Here is a 15,638-nt window from a genome sequence, read left to right on the forward strand (position 1 = left end):
TTTTACAAAGTCAGAAAGTTGCCTCTCGGTCAGCTGCTCCTTTCCCTGTGGTAATAAGTCCCTAAGGATGTTTATCCGAGCACTGATGGTACTCGATATTAAGAAATACTATTTTTTTTTTTTTTTTTTGGCGGTACACGGGCCTCTCACTGTTGTGGCCTCTCCCGTTGCGGAGCACAGGCTCCGGACGCGCAGGCTCAGCGGCCATGGCTCACGGGCCCAGCTGCTCCGCGGCGTGTGGGATCTTCCCAGAACGGGGCACGAACCCGTGTCCCCTGCATCGGCAGGTGGACTCTCAACCACTGCGCCACCAGGGAAGCCCACTATTTTTAAATTATAATAAAAGCATTCTATGTTCAAACAAGTTTGAGTAAAACTGGATTAAACAGAATCAAATAGGTTTCTTCACTGCAGGCATTCTCAGAGCCTTTGATGGGCTAGTGTCCTCAGGCCAGTTGTCACATGCTGAAAGAAAGAGAGGTTTGGCTGGGTCTACCATGCTTATTGCTCATGGACCTTTTTCTTCCCAGACCCTCATCGAGAATTATATAGACTCTATCTGGGGAAAATGTATTTTGGGAATATATTTGGGGAAAGGTTTGCTGCAACTTGCTGTCTCTCTGGGCTTCAGGATGGGCTATTTGCCCTAGCAGGTGGAGCTACCACCATTGTTTGAGATCGTTAGCTAGGAGCTGGCAGAATCCTGTGCCGAAAAGAACGAATGAATGGGCCTGAGAAGGAGAAGGCACGTAGCCCAGCCCCACCATTAAGCTTTTGTTTTCCTTACTATGGTTGAAGAGCTATGTTTTATCCAGTATTTACCTGAAACTTGAGGGATATATATGCCCAGTGTTGAATAAGACCTATAAAAGAGAATTTGGGGCCTTTAGCCGAGTTGCCCTCATGATGGGAATGATGCAGGGCTATGATGTCAGCAGAGGTGAGAACCAGCAGTTCCTCTCCTGTGCTGTTTACCACACACTGGCCGCTTTCCTCAGTCAAGGCTCATCAGACTTTTTCTGTCATGGCCGGATGGTAAATGTTATGGACTTCGTGGGCCAAAAGGCAAAATGAAGAATATGATATAAGTATTTATATAACAAGAAAGAAAGCAAATTTTCACAAGTTTTTCATTAATGAAATTCAAAATATAATGAGTGTAAATTTTGTTAATACATGTCTACTAATGAGAAGAATTGGATTCTTTGGAGAGAAATTACATTTCACTTAATTGGTGTTCAACATTAGTGTTCTCTGTCATCAGAATCTTTTGCAGATGTTCATTTGTAAACAGTGCTCTGTAATGGTATTTTATGTACTTCGTCTTTGAAAATGTCTCTGCACACAGATGGATGATACACATGTCACTCAAAAGGCTGTCACGTTCTCACTGCCTCACTGCCATTTGCAGTGGGCTGAGTAGCAGTGCAAAGCCATGAGAGTGCCACAGAGCATCTCAGTGGCAGCTACTCAATTGCCATTGCATGCAAAAACAGTAAAAGACAGCAAGGAGATGAATGGGCATGGTCATATTCCAGTAGAAACCATATTTATGGACAAGAAAATTTGAATTTCATATAATTTTCATATATCAGAGAACATCCTTCTTTTGATATTTTCCCAACTGTTTAAACACCATTTTTAGCTTGTAGGCCATGCAAAACCAGTGGCAAGCTGCAAGTGACTTGGTGGGCCATACTTTTCCACCCGCGCCCCCCATCCTCATTGCTTTCACGTTGGTCATGCTGTTCAGTCCTCACCTCCCCCTGTGTGGTAGGTACTACTGTTATCCTGTTTTCCAGGTGAGGAAACTTTGGCACAGAGCAGGGAAGTTCCTTGCCCAAAGTCACACAGATCAGGAATGTCAGAGCTGGGATTTGAACCCAGGTGTGTCTCACTCCAGAGCTGCTCACCAGGACTCCTGATTCCTGCATTGACCCACATTACATCCCCAAGGTGACCCTTTCAGATCTCTGCTTTAGCCTTCATACTCCCCACCCAGCCCCCCTCTCATGGGAAATGAAGATGGGCCTGTTTTTCTGAGAATCATGATGACAGCCAACAAAGACTTCATCATTTTCCTCTTCTCCACCTCAGGACTTTCCTCTGTAGATCACATCTTCCTTCTCCTCATACCTTATTTCACCTCATCTTCCTCCTCTTGTTCTTTCCTTTTTCATGAATAAAATGTCCAACCTGCTTGTAGGAGGAGTCCATGGGATGCGAGTGAGAGCTCTGTTTCCAAGGTTTGCCCCTTAATAGCTGTGTAACCTTGGGCACATTATTTAATTGCTCTGAGCCTCAGTGTCCTCATCTAGAAAATGGGAAAAATGATGTCTTATTTTCCTCCCTGACTGAGTTCTTATGAAGATCAAGTGAGATAAGGCTGTGAAATGCTAGCCCAGTACCAGTGCATAGTAAGCGCTCAATAAATACTAGCCCTTGTTGTCTTTATTTTCTTCTTTATTTTCTTTATTTACTACTACCTCCTCTGATACCTTCTTCATCGGTCACCCCTTAGGGTTTGCAGCATCAGTATTTCTGTAATTATCTACTATGTGTTATAAAGACCTAGAAGTTTACTTAGTGGATATCTCCTGAATCAGGTTGGGAACTGAGCACCAGTCTGACCATTGAAACTATTTGGCATCAACACCCGTGACCAAAGGAAAACGTGGACCCAGTCTCCCTAGGGGTCTTCATGCTTGAGGCCCCTGCCTGGAATAAGTTGGACATAACTTTCTTAGGGTCAAGCAAATGATCTAGGCAACAAAAACATATGCCTGCAGATTCAAAAGCCCTCAATACACAATTCCAATAAACTAGCACAGTTAATAGCCAGTTGGAATTAGATGCGAAGAAGCTTGAAACTTTTCAGTCATTACAAGAAATATCAGCATAATGTGAAGTCGGGGGAAACTCAGAGGCCAGAAGGCAAGTGAAATTACAAAGAAAATGCTAAAGCTGCCTTTTTTCCTAGACGTGTGTACTCTCTTATCTTGACTGATCCAGAATAGATAAAGGGAATATTGGATACAACTTGTTGAAAAAGGCAATACTGCATCTTCTTTACCTGCAGAAAAGCAAGTACATGCTTGCAGACTCCGGTGTATTCTTAGAGAGGCTCTTAAGGAATTGTGCAAGCAGGGTATGTTCCAGGAGATTATGAGTCCTTTGTGTTTCATGATTCATGGTTGCCAGCAGCTGGCATCTTTCTGAAATCCCATGAAAAGTGGGCAGAGCTCCTTGTGCAAACTTTTGAGCAGAGGGTTAAGGAGACTTTGTACCTGACTCTTAATCTCGTTGGGAAATTTTAGGGTGAAAAATGTAATTACATCTGAAATGCCAACAACCAAGTCAAAGGAATGCCTTCTCTTTGGAAGGTCCTTTGTTGATGAGATTAAAAACTAAGCTCTTGTGCTCCTGCCTACAAATTATTCAGATTATTTGAAAAGAAATGAAAGAAGATACTGGGAAAAAAATGCCACAGGCCATATTATGTAGGACTTAACCTGTTAATGCTCACCTGTTTAGCAATTAGTTCAACAAATATTTACCGAGTACCTACTACATGCAGTTCAACAGAAACTACACAGATAAGGTCCCTGATCTCCTTGAATCCTTTTACCCAAGTAAGGTATATTCTTAATTGTCTGTCAGTATAAGATCATAAGAAGAATTCAAGGACTCTGCCATTTATCACAGGGCGGCTTCGCATTGTATGATCAATATTGCCATCGACTCTGCATATACATGGGTTAGCATGGGCAGTTCAGTTGGCTGGCACAGAGGACTGTTCGATGTGGCCTGAATACCAGGGCTGGAAGCAGAGAGGAATAACCCATAGTAACTAAAGGAAGGATAGGAAAGTGAAACAACATCATTGAAATGTGGGGTTGTAGGCAGTTAACTGACACCAGCAGAGTCTCATAAGCCTCCTAGCCATGAATCCAAGTCATGATGATGAGCAGAATTTGTTCAGAGATGGAAAGCAGCCATTACCAAGCATTTAGTTTTTCTACATGAAACGCCACTTCGCCTTCCACCCTAACATGTAGCTCGTAGGTTGTCCCATTTTACACAGAAGAGGTTAAATCACACTGCTAAGGTCAACAGCTAGGAGGTGGAGAGACCAGGCTGGAACCCCATTCTGTCATTCACTACCCCATCCCATGTTCTCCCTTCAGTAGTGTGTGGCCACCACCAGCCACTATATAGCAAGGGGTTCTTCAGACCCAGTTCCTTAAACCACATACTGAAGTCTGTCCCCACGTGGGTTGAAAGCAGGTTGAGTTCCAAGAATTTATAAGTCAGTATTACCTGTCTCTCTGTCTGTCTATCTGTCTATCTTTCACATGTATATCTATATAATTTATTATAACTTGTATATATTCTGTGTATTATTATATAATACATATTGTATGTTAAACAGCGTGTTAGGTGTCCAGGCTAACCCACAAAGCCTGTGTCCTGTTGATAAAATCCCTATGCTTGTGGAGAGAGTTGGAACCTACAAGAAGATAACACCCATGATATAATAGGAAAAACAATAATATTGAATAAAAACTTAATAAGGTATTGGTTAATCTTGGGTCCCGATACTTCAGGAGAAGCGGTTTTGTTTAGAAAGAACAAGAGAAGGCAGTGCCCATCTCTTGAGGTTGTTTCGAGGATTAAATCCATTAAACCACGTAGTGTCTGGGCATGTTGTAAAAGGGATGTAAATGTTAGGTGCATAGGTGAATGGAGACCTTGAAAAGATTCCAAAGGGAATGTCTGAATACTTCTAAAGCTTTTAGAGCGGGATGGCCTCAATTATTTCTCCTGCCTGATTTTTCTTTGAAACATGGTTTCCAACTAAATTGCAACTTAAGGTTTGTGCAATGGCAAGTGCCCAGGCATCCATAAATCTGAGACTACCCACCTCAGCTAAAATCGTAGAGTAGTACAGCCGAGCAGCTGCTGGAGCCCCACAGTCAGGTGCCTAACTTCCAGCTTTGCAAGTAGTAAGGGTGACTATCTTGAGCATTTACACTGTGCCAGGTACTTTACTTAGTCCCTTGCTATGTACTAACTCATTGCATCCCTCAAACAAACCCATGAGGTGGGTACTATTATTAGTCTCCTTTTGAAGGTAAGAACACGGGACCCTAGACAGTTTAAGAAAATTGCCCCAGGTTGCAGAACTGGTGAGCAATGGAGCTGGAGACTGTATGTGGGCATTTTGCCTCTGGAGGATACACGTTATGTCAGGATTTCTCAGCCTCAACAGCATTGACATTTGGGGCTGAATTCTTTGTCGTGCAACTGTGCATTGTATAATGTTTAGCCTTTAGCTTCTAGATGTTAGTAGCATTCCAGCACCCCGTTTGTAAGAACCAAAAATGACTCCAGAATTGCAGATGTCCCCTAGGGGCAAAATTGCCCTTGGTTGAGAGCCGCTGCCCTACATTCAGATGCGCTCTAAACGCGTGGCTGATGAAAATTCCTGGAAGTGACTTAGGGCGTTATCAGAGTTTGAGCCACAGACTGAAGTAACTTCACAGACTTTATAGCCATGAAGCCATCGTCTGCAGTACTCGGAGGAAGCAGAGCTTTCTTATAGAGCAAGGGAAGGGAAATGAATTTTTTGAAAATGTCCTTGTGAGCATTGGGATTGGAAAGAGAGAATGGCATTCAGGATGTGCACAGTGGGTAGAAATACAGAAAGATGATGCCTGCATGGTGACATGAGAGAGGGGCAGTGCTGATCTGGAAATGGACACACACCCGCCACTGAGACATACCACACACTCAGCAAATCTGAGCTCTCTGGGCTCCTGCTAGAGTTCACAGACTTGGTTCAAACCTCAGCTCTACCACTGATGAGCCATGTGACCTTGGACCAGTCACTGAGCCTCATTGCCTCTGCTTCCTCTTCTATCAAATATAGACAATGCTCATTTCCACCTCAGTGTGGTGTTAAGAGTTCCTAAAAGCACCTGGCATACTTGGGGAAAGGGCTTAATGATGCTAGTTTGTTGTCATGGCCACTCTACCTGAAGTTGTGATATTTACTGGTTATGAGAACAGGATCTGGACTCGCTGCCTGAGTGTCAACCCAGCTTGGCCATGTGCTGGCTGTGTCACCTTCACTGAGTAGCTCAGTTTCTGTGAGCCTCAGCTTCATCCTTTCTAACTGCCCTACATCCCGGATTTGATGTGAGGAAGCTGTGAGATGATGCACGTGAAGCCCTCTGCCCAGTGCCAGCATCAGCATTAGCGCCAAGGTGGTACTTCCCACCTCAGGATTTATGTAGTTATTTACGTTGATATAACAAAGTGCCCAAACTGGGTGGCTTAAACAACAGAAATTGATTGTCCCGCAGTTATGGAGGCTAGAAGTCAAGGTGTCGGCAGGGTTAGTCCCTTTTGAGGGCTGTGACACAGCCCTGTTCCATGCCTTTTCTGCAGTTTCTATTGGTTTGCTGGAAATCTGCGACATTCCTCGCCTTGTAGATACATCAGGCTGATCTCTGTCTTCATCTTCACATGGCTTTCTCCTGGAGTGGGTGTATCTGTGTCTAAATTTCTTTTTTTTATAAGGATGCCAATCATGTTGAATTAAGGTTGCAGTGCAACCACATCTTAACTAACTATATCTGCAACGACGCTATTTTTAAATAAGGTCAAATTCTGAGGTACTGGGTGTTAGAACTTCAACATATGAATTTGGGGGGAGGGGGGACAATTCAACCCATAACTGGATTCTATGAATCTTTTTAAGGTTTCTTCCAGTCCCATGAGGGATAATTGAGGTCTGAATAGTTTGGGGCAACCAAATAAATGAACCTCTATCAGCAGGGAAAGAACATTGTTTTAGGAGTCAGGAAATGTGCCACTTGAGGGAAGTGTCTTGACTTGTTTGACTCTTAAAATGTGTTTACTTGGTTGTGCCTTCTGTGTCATAAGAGGCTAATAATGGTCACCTATACCTTCACTTCCCCCAAAATTATTCTATGGACTGAAGAAGAGTGTGTCTCTAAAGACACCTTGAAACTCTCGAGGCTCTATCTGGGTGCATTATTACTATTCTCACTGTGTATAAGGAATAAAGGGAAATGTTGACTCCCATGTGGGAATTCAGCGTCTCTTAACAGGGTCTTGCTTCTCCATCCCAGCTCGCCTCTCCCCATCAAAAACCCAGACCTGCTCCTGAAGTTTTCAAAAGCTCCCTGTGTTGTGAGATTTGAGCAAACTTGATCTTCCAGGTTTGACTTAAATATTGTTTCCATTTTGAAGCCTGTCATGTGGGTGTACCACAAAGAGCGTTGGTTTTCCCCCCACCCCCCAAGCCCTGGGCCACGGTATGTAGGCAGTAACAGAATACCAGGAAGAAAGAGAGAGCCTGAAATGGATCCTCAGGCTCTGGGCCTGTGCAGAGACAAAGCAGGATGTAAGTAAAACCATTACTTCTCCCTCCTGATCAAAGGCGAGATGGTAACCCCACCCCTCCTCCCCACCACCCAGCAAGCAATTAACAGAGCCTGGCGTCTCCTCCGAAGTGATGGGGATTCAGCCTGCAGGACCAGCTCTGGCTGATCAGTGATTGAAAGTGAGCGGTATGCCCAGGTTGGAAAATGCTGCATTTACAAACAGAATACGCTCTGAAACCCTCCAACGAGGGAGACATACAAACCAACCTTGTTAATGGATTACTCTTTTCATCTGGGTTTGGTACAGATATGAGATCAGAATTTGCCAACAAGACCTAAGAGTAAAAGATTTAATTCGCAGGAACAAAGTAGAACAATGCGTCTTGGATCTTATAACCACCCAGAATTTTATTAAATGTGGATTCTGATTTCGCAGGTCTGGATGGAGCCTGAGAGTTTGCATTTCTAACAGGCTCCCAGGTGGGGTTGCCAGATTTAGAGGAGAAGAAAAGCTGGATGCCCAGTTAAATTTGAATTTCCTATATTTTTTCTGCCAACCTTACTCTCAGGCAACGTTGCTGCTGCTGGTGTGTGGACCACACTTTGAGTAGCAAGGATGTACATCATCAAAACATAAAACTTTGATGAAAACACGAGGCTGAGTTAGTGGAAGAGCATCTGGTACAATTTAGAAACAAGCCTGTGGCTCACAGGATAGTCACACTAGAAAACGTTGCTCGGTCATTGCCAGAAACAAACCAACAGAGGCAAAGAGTGTGCATGCATCTCTAGAAATGGGGTCCCCTGCATTCCCCCGCTTAGAATCTAGGGGCCACTGTGGTACTCATGTTTGCTTTATGTATTTATTCACTTAGTCACTTATTTAATGTTGGTGAAGCCAAAGTAAAGTTACTGCTGTAACAGAATAAAAAGAGTAAGAGTAAAAAAGCCTTTTTAAGAACGAAAAATTATGCAGTGTTTTATGCTGAGGGCTTTCGGGTGGCATTTTGCCACATTCTGCCTCCCTTCCCAACCTCCCCTTTGAAATGAAAGGGCTGCCTTGACTCTTGCAACTCAGCCCCTGACAGGTGATCTGTGGAGGAGGTGGGGGCCAGGCTTAGGTTTGCTCTGACATTTGACATGCAAACCCAAGGCTCTGTTCCTTTGAAGCTGAGAGAACTGATTCCAGCTCCTTTGAGGCTCCTGGGCCCACCGGAGCAGCCACTTACAGATTGCTGGAGGTTGGCCCTGAAAGGGAGCTTAACAGTCACTTATTCCAGCCCCTGAATTCCACATATGGAGGGACAGAACTTCGGAGCCCCTTTCCCCTTTGCTGGCCAGTCTGGCATGCAGCCTGTAAGACCTTTATCCCGGGCTGCTACATACGGTTAGAATCTGGTTTTTAGGCTCTGTTTTTTAGGGGTTTCTTTTTTGTTTTGTTCTATTTTAAAGTACTACACTCAGGATTGCCGAGATTCCAAATCTTCCTTGCCTGTATTTCGTAATGGAATCATTTCCCTCCTGTCCATTCATTCTTGGGATTGGGTCGAATCTTGTATATCTGTATACAGTACCATGACTTTAGTATGCTTGATTTAATTTAATCAGAGGCAGCCACTTTACTTTCCCAAATTGAATCGTTTTGTTTTATTCTTCAAGTATTTATTGAGCACCTACTTTGTGCTAGGTCTATGGAAGGTTACAGTCATCTGAAACTAGAGAACAAATAGCCCTTTCTCGTCCAGCCTGTTTTATGCTTGGCTCTACTGCAGCAATTAATAAGCGTGGGATCTGGGGCTGAAATATTCAGAGATTATTTATTTTAGCACTTTGACAGGCTTTAATTTCGGAAAAAGCTTTAAAATAAGATCATTTTCCAAGTCCCATTTGTAGAAGTAACGCATGCCCCCTACTCCTCAGTAGTATGTCCAACCTGGTATATTTCACCCAATTTTGATTTTAGTCTATGATTGATTCATTATTCAATCAATTCTCATTGTAAAAGATTTAAGCTATATTGAAGGAAACAGCTTGAACCCCAGATGCCCCTCTTTCCTCTGCTCCCCAACTTCACACTTCTCCTCAGAAGCAGCTCGTGCCGGTTATTCATAGATGTGCCCTTCATGTGCACTCACGAAATCTATATGCATTTACACATTTCATTGATAACACCAATTGAGTCCTCTTATTCAGATTCTTCTGTGATTTGCATTTTTCACTTAACAATTTGTCTTGGTAAGCCTTCCATTTTTGTACATGTGAATCTGCCTTATTCTTTTCCAATAGCTATAGTAATATTCCATGGAATTCCCCTGCCAAGTTTTATTTAGCCACTCAGAGTTGATGGCTATTTAGATTGTTTGCCATTTGTTGTTATGACAAACAAGATTGCAGTAAACAATTTCGTGTATCTGTCTTCGAAGATATAGGCAAGTATTTCTATAGAATGGAGACCCAGCATTTTAAGTTTCTGTGTCACATGAATCCGATAAGCTGATGAGAACAGGGTTGGGTGCCAACTGGCAAATACATTTCAACCTGAATCTCAAGTTTCTCAGCCCACACTGTTCAATTTGGATTAACCCAGGATTGCCTAAGAGTCTTCCATGCTTGGACACTGCTGGCTGACATTTTGAAAGTTGGAGTTGAGCTTCATAGATAAAAACCTTAGATCTACATCTTAAAATTCCTTAAAATAGTATGGACTTTATTGAGCAGAAAGTGGAAAAGCAGATGAATAAAGGGAGTTTCCTTGATAAGTGGATGCAAAACTCTGTATTGAAAAGAACATTAGTCTCTCAGGAAAGGAGGTGAGCCATTCTTTTAGAAAATGACTTTTCCATGTTTTTCTTCCCAGCTAAGCCAACTCTACAAAACAGCCCAAACTAAATACCTAATGAGTGTGCTGTGTTGACGTGGGTTTTGTTGCACATTTTAAAGTAAAAATAACAGGGTGTAGTAGGTAGAATTCCAAAGGTGTCTCCCCAAGACTCCTGTCCCGGGTTATTTAAACACTTATCCAGGCACTGGGTGAAGGGACTTTGCAGATGGAATTAAGTTTATTAATCAGCTGATCTTGAAGTAGGGAGGGTATCCTGGGTTATCCAGGTGGACCCAATATGATGACATAGGCCCTTAAAAGTGGAAGAGGAAAGCAGAAGAGTCAGAGAGATGCAGTGGAATACGAAAGAGGAATGAGAAGGGGGGCAGAAGGAGAGGTCAGAGAGATTATAAGTATGATGAGAGGCTTTGAAGTTGGAGAAAGGGAGCCATGAGCCAGAGAACGCAGAAGGCCTCTTAAAGCTGTGAATGACTCCTAGCTGACAGCTACCAAGGAAAGTCCTATGACCACATGGAACTGAATACTGCCAATGACTTGAATGACTCAGATCCCCAGAAAAGACAGCAGCCCTGCCAATACCTTGATTCTGGTCTTGGGAGACCCAGAGCAGAGAGATAATAAATAAATTATTTTAATATGCGAAATATGTTGTAATTTGTCATGACAGCAATAGAAAACTAATACAGAGGTTGAACCAACATCTGTGTGTTGGACACAGCAAAAATGGATACCTATAGCAGGCTGCTGTGTTTCTTACTTCCTTGCATATGAAGCAGGGTAGAGTCCAATGTTATAATATGACAAAGGGTAGGTCACATTTTCTAAATGCTAACCACGCGATAGATGCTTTGCTGGGTGCTTTCTGTGAGTTCCTTACCTTATTCTTTCCAATAGCCCTGCAAGAATTGGTGCTTTTATTATCATCTCCATTTTATACACGAGAGAACTCAGCCTCACAGAGGTTAGGTACATGGGCAGGGATGACACGACTTATAAATAGCAGGGCTGGGACTCAAACCCATACCTATGGGACCTCACAGCCTAGCCTGTATTTCACATGAACACTATATTTCACAATTAAATATGAGGCTAATATGTTTCCATATGCAAAACCACTGATATTTAAACTCTAACTAAACATTCACATTTCAGAATGCCTTTTGTCACATAAAGCCTACTGACCTTGTTTTAATACCCTTGGAATACTACACCATCAGATGCTGAGCAAGGAGGGAAAAAAAATCCAAGCTGGTTGGTCAAGGAAACAGGAGACCCCTGTTCCCCCCACTCCAGGCCCTTCAAGTCAAAGCACAGTGCACACTCTTATGTTTCTCTTCGAATCCTTGGAGGTCCCACTTGCTCTAGATTGTGTCAAAGATTGTACACTCTTCCCCACGCCAGGCACTCAATTCTAGAGGTGAAAGCTGTGGTGCAGACATTTTTATACCTTGAACATAAACATCAGGAACCAAAAGGAGTATCGAGTGGAGCAAATGTGATGCGTAACTGACATTTTTTCTAGGGCGGGCCCATGTGCTGATTTGATCTCAGTTGTCTGTACAAAAAGTGTGACTTCAAATTCAGCCAACGGGAAGTCAGAGCATGCAGCAGACCCCTCCTTGCCTTTATTCATTCACATATTCAAACATTTACCAAATAGGAACCAAGCTTCTGTCATGTGCCAGAGTTTGCCTTGGAAGCTGAGGATACAGTGATGAATAAGACAGGCTCCGTGTTCATGGATCTTCCAGCCTAGAGAGGGAAGAATGGATCAGCAGGCAGTTGCAGGCCGGTCTAGTCAAGCTGTGATGGAGTAGGAACTGGATGCCACGAGAACATGGGGAAGAGATACCAAACTCAGCTTCAGAAACCAAAAATTGGGGTCCCTAAACTGGGACCTACAGGAAAAATACAGGCAAATACGGGGTGGAGGAGAATGTTCCAGACCAAAGGAATGTCATAATGGAGGTCTGATCTGGAAACATACTAAGTCCGTAAATATATCTGGAGTATGGAAGGCAAAGAGGCAGACTAGCAAAGGATGAGGCTGAAGGTGTCAGTGAGGACTGAGGTCAGAAAGGCTTTCTACTGCTTTAGGGAGTTTGAACTTCATTTCAATGGTTTCCAGGTTCCCTTGTAATAAAGAGCTGAGCAGAGACATGATCAGATGTGGGTGCTTTAGAACAGCGGTCCCCAGCCTTTTGGGCACCAGGGAGCGGGTTCATGGAAGACGGCTTTTCCGCGGGCCAGGGGCGGGAGGGGGGAGCGGGGAGGGGATGGCTCAGGCGGTGACGCGAGCGCTGGGGAGCGGCAGGCGAAGCTTCACTTGTCACCCGCCGCTCACCTCCTGCTGTGCCACCCCGGTGCCTCACAGGCCTGGGGGTTGGGGACCCCTGCTTTAGAAGGATCCCTCTGGTGGAACTATCAAGAATGGGTGTTGGAGAGTGAGTGGATGCAAGGAGACCCTTGGGAGGCTAGAGAAGTGTGGTCTGTGTAGAGGCAGGCTGGGATTAGGGATAGAGAAAGGCAGCTGGATTCCAGACCTCTCTGGGAAGGAGAGTCAATGGAATTTGGTTGTGACGTGGAGGGAGAAAAGGGAGTCTAGGGTGACAGCCAGGCCTGACTTGGCTAAATCGTATTCCAAATACTCTTCTAGGCTGACAGGCCCGAGTTGTGGTCCACAGAGGTGAGCTGGGGTTATAATCTGCAATTTGTAGAAGGCCTGAGGAGTAGGGAATCAGCCGGGAAGCATGTCTTCCTTCTGCTGCGTGGGGCAGCCACGAGCGCCTCTGTGGATGGGCGTCTTGGGGCTTTCAGAGCAGGTGAGTCCTCTGGGTTGTTTGAATACGCTGACAAGAACAAAAGCTTTCAAGAAAACGACGTCCCAGCTCCTTAGTGAAGCAGGAAATGATGAGCAGTTTCACACGTTCGCTGTCTTTTCTTTGCTCTTGCTTTCTGCAGAGAAGAAGGCCTTTGCCGTTGAAGGTGGTGGGTGCAGGTTGCCCTGTGGGTTTGGGGAAGGGTCGGTGCACCTATAACCTGCCCACTCCATGTGTCTTGAGGTGCTGTAATGTCTGGACAGGTGTCCTGACTCTTGGCTTTGACAGGTCCTGTCAGGGCCGCCAGTCAGTTGGGACTGGACCCTGGGAAGAGCCTGCAGGCCTGAGACTTGGTAACATTTGCCTGGTTAAACACCTGTGGCTGCTGTGACCCCATCGCTAAGCCCTGTCACACGCTGACAGGTCAGGGTTCCTGAGATCCACTTACTGATGATGGTCCTTCAGTCTTCTTATTACTCTAACTCTGCATCAGGAGAGGGAGATTTTTCACGAGCAAGTGTGTGAAATATGTTCAGTGCCTAGCAGTGGTGTACAGCTGCTATCTGCTGCTTTGATCTGCCCATAATCGGTCTCCTTCTCTTCTGAAACCAGCAGCCAGATTTTCTTTGGGAAATCCCTTTGTTTCCACAGTTCTGGGGCAGCTACTCTTTGCCCAGCACTGTGTCAGGTATGGGCACTTGGCTCAAGCCAGCCAATCAGAATCCTCGACCGCCAGACCTGATCACTCAGAGGGAGCTGTCCTATGGGCCACAGTGATTGGCTCAGGGGTGGGCACAGGACCCAGCTAGTCTCATTCTGAGTTTAGGACTGTTTGGATAAAGAAATGCTTGTTCTATAGAATTGCAAGCTGGGATGATGGCATTTGGGGTACTGGGGGCCACAGCCTGCCTGAGAAGGTAGTAGAAAAGAAAGCAGACATGAGTGATTGGGGGGGGGGGCAGAGACAGATCCCTAGGGACATTGTCTGAGCCCTTGGATTCAGCTGTGCCCAAAGCCAGCCTAGTCCTGCATGATCTAGTTACAAGAGCTAATAAATGTCTTTTTCAGTAAGCCAGTTTGAGTCCTGATGTGTCTCTTACTGAGTCTTGGTTCAAGTCAATTTAGCAAGTATTTGTTGAGATCTATGGTGGGACCTGTACCTCAGAGCTGTAAGGAACACATGAGACGTGGTGTAGTCACAGCCATAAGTATTATAATTATTATTGTTCTATTAATTGGACATTTGTCCTGTTACCAGACACTCCTTTTCACTTTACACACATTACTTATTTGATCCTTTGAGTAAATCTTTGAATTAGAAATAATTACTTGAATTTTACAGAGGAGGAAACCTGGATCCAGAGAGGCTAAGAAATATATCCAATATAATATCATAATAACAATAGTAAAAAAAAAAAAAAATAGCTCGTCAGTGAAGGGGGAGGATGTGAGTTGTGATCTACCGTGACTCCGAAGTCTGTGTTCTCACCACCTGGCTTTCTTGCCTCCTACCCTTGTGTACTCATACTCTGGCCAGGGAGACATAAAGGAAATACACTGTGTGCTGCAGGACAGGTGAGATTATTCCCTCCCACCCCAAGAACTTGGAAATAAAGAAAGTAGATTGCATACCCATGAAAGCAACATAGAATGGATCAGAGCAGAGATTTGCCAACTTGCCCTAAAGAGCCAAAGTGGCTCCTGGCCAACCAGGCTGGATCTAGCTGCCTAAAGGTATTGACAGCAAAGAAGGAATGAGTGTGTCAGGAGAGGGGTCACCCAACCATGGAAGCAAAGAGCAAAGAGGGGTTGGAGAGGAGAATCTTGGGGACGCCTATCCTGGCACTCTCCAGCGGTTGGGAGCCGTACCCATGGGGCTTCCTGAGGGCTGGTCTGTCCTTATGGAGAGATGAGTGAGGAGGCTGTGGCCATAGAATCCAGCAGTCACTCTTCCCATGAAAGCTACTGTCTTCATTGTGGATTAGCACACGGGGCCTCTTAGCATGATGCCCTTAAATGCCTGCTTCAGCCAACAGCCCTAGTACTGGAAACACCATGCTCCTTTCATCGTGATCCCTCCTATTCTCTTTTTAAATCATTTTGAGAACACTGCTTCCCTGAAGGGTGTATCTATAGGGAAAGGACTGCACTTGCCATACACAGACAATGAAGGTTCTGCAGTGATGGCTTAGTATCATTGTAAATGAACGAATTGGCTTTCGAAGTCTAATTTGGCTTCCCCATGAGTCTGCCTATGAGAGACTGGGTTGGTCAGAAGCTGGCAAGCATTGGGGGCCATACATCTATTAGAGTTCTCCGTGAAAAATAATCACCAGGCATCCTGGTGCCGGCAACTTTGGAAACTTCCCTTTTAGAGGTGGATTTCTTCCTTGCACTGACAGAGTGGGTTTTACGACTTCCCGGACTTGAGGCCAGGCCTGTATGATGGAATAGTAACTATTTATTACATCCTGGACAGGGGGTGCTGAGCAGACAGAAAGAACGGCATGCATGTTGGAATTAAGTGAACTTGAACTTGCCTCCCAGCTTCAGTGTTACTGG

At 44.6% G+C, this 15,638-nt stretch overlaps 1 protein-coding gene and 1 pseudogene across 12 annotated transcripts in view; both read left to right on the forward strand.

Moving 5' to 3' along the window:
* The window catches only part of ERC2 (ELKS/RAB6-interacting/CAST family member 2), a 962,565-nt gene that overhangs the window by 788,235 nt on the left and 158,692 nt on the right, over positions 1-15,638 (forward strand). The window lies entirely within an intron of this gene.
* Positions 13,168-13,818, forward strand: LOC115859133 (uncharacterized; annotated as a pseudogene).

Source organism: Globicephala melas, chromosome 11 (assembly GCF_963455315.2).
Source record: "Globicephala melas chromosome 11, mGloMel1.2, whole genome shotgun sequence".
NCBI classification, from domain to species: Eukaryota; Metazoa; Chordata; class Mammalia; order Artiodactyla; family Delphinidae; genus Globicephala; species Globicephala melas.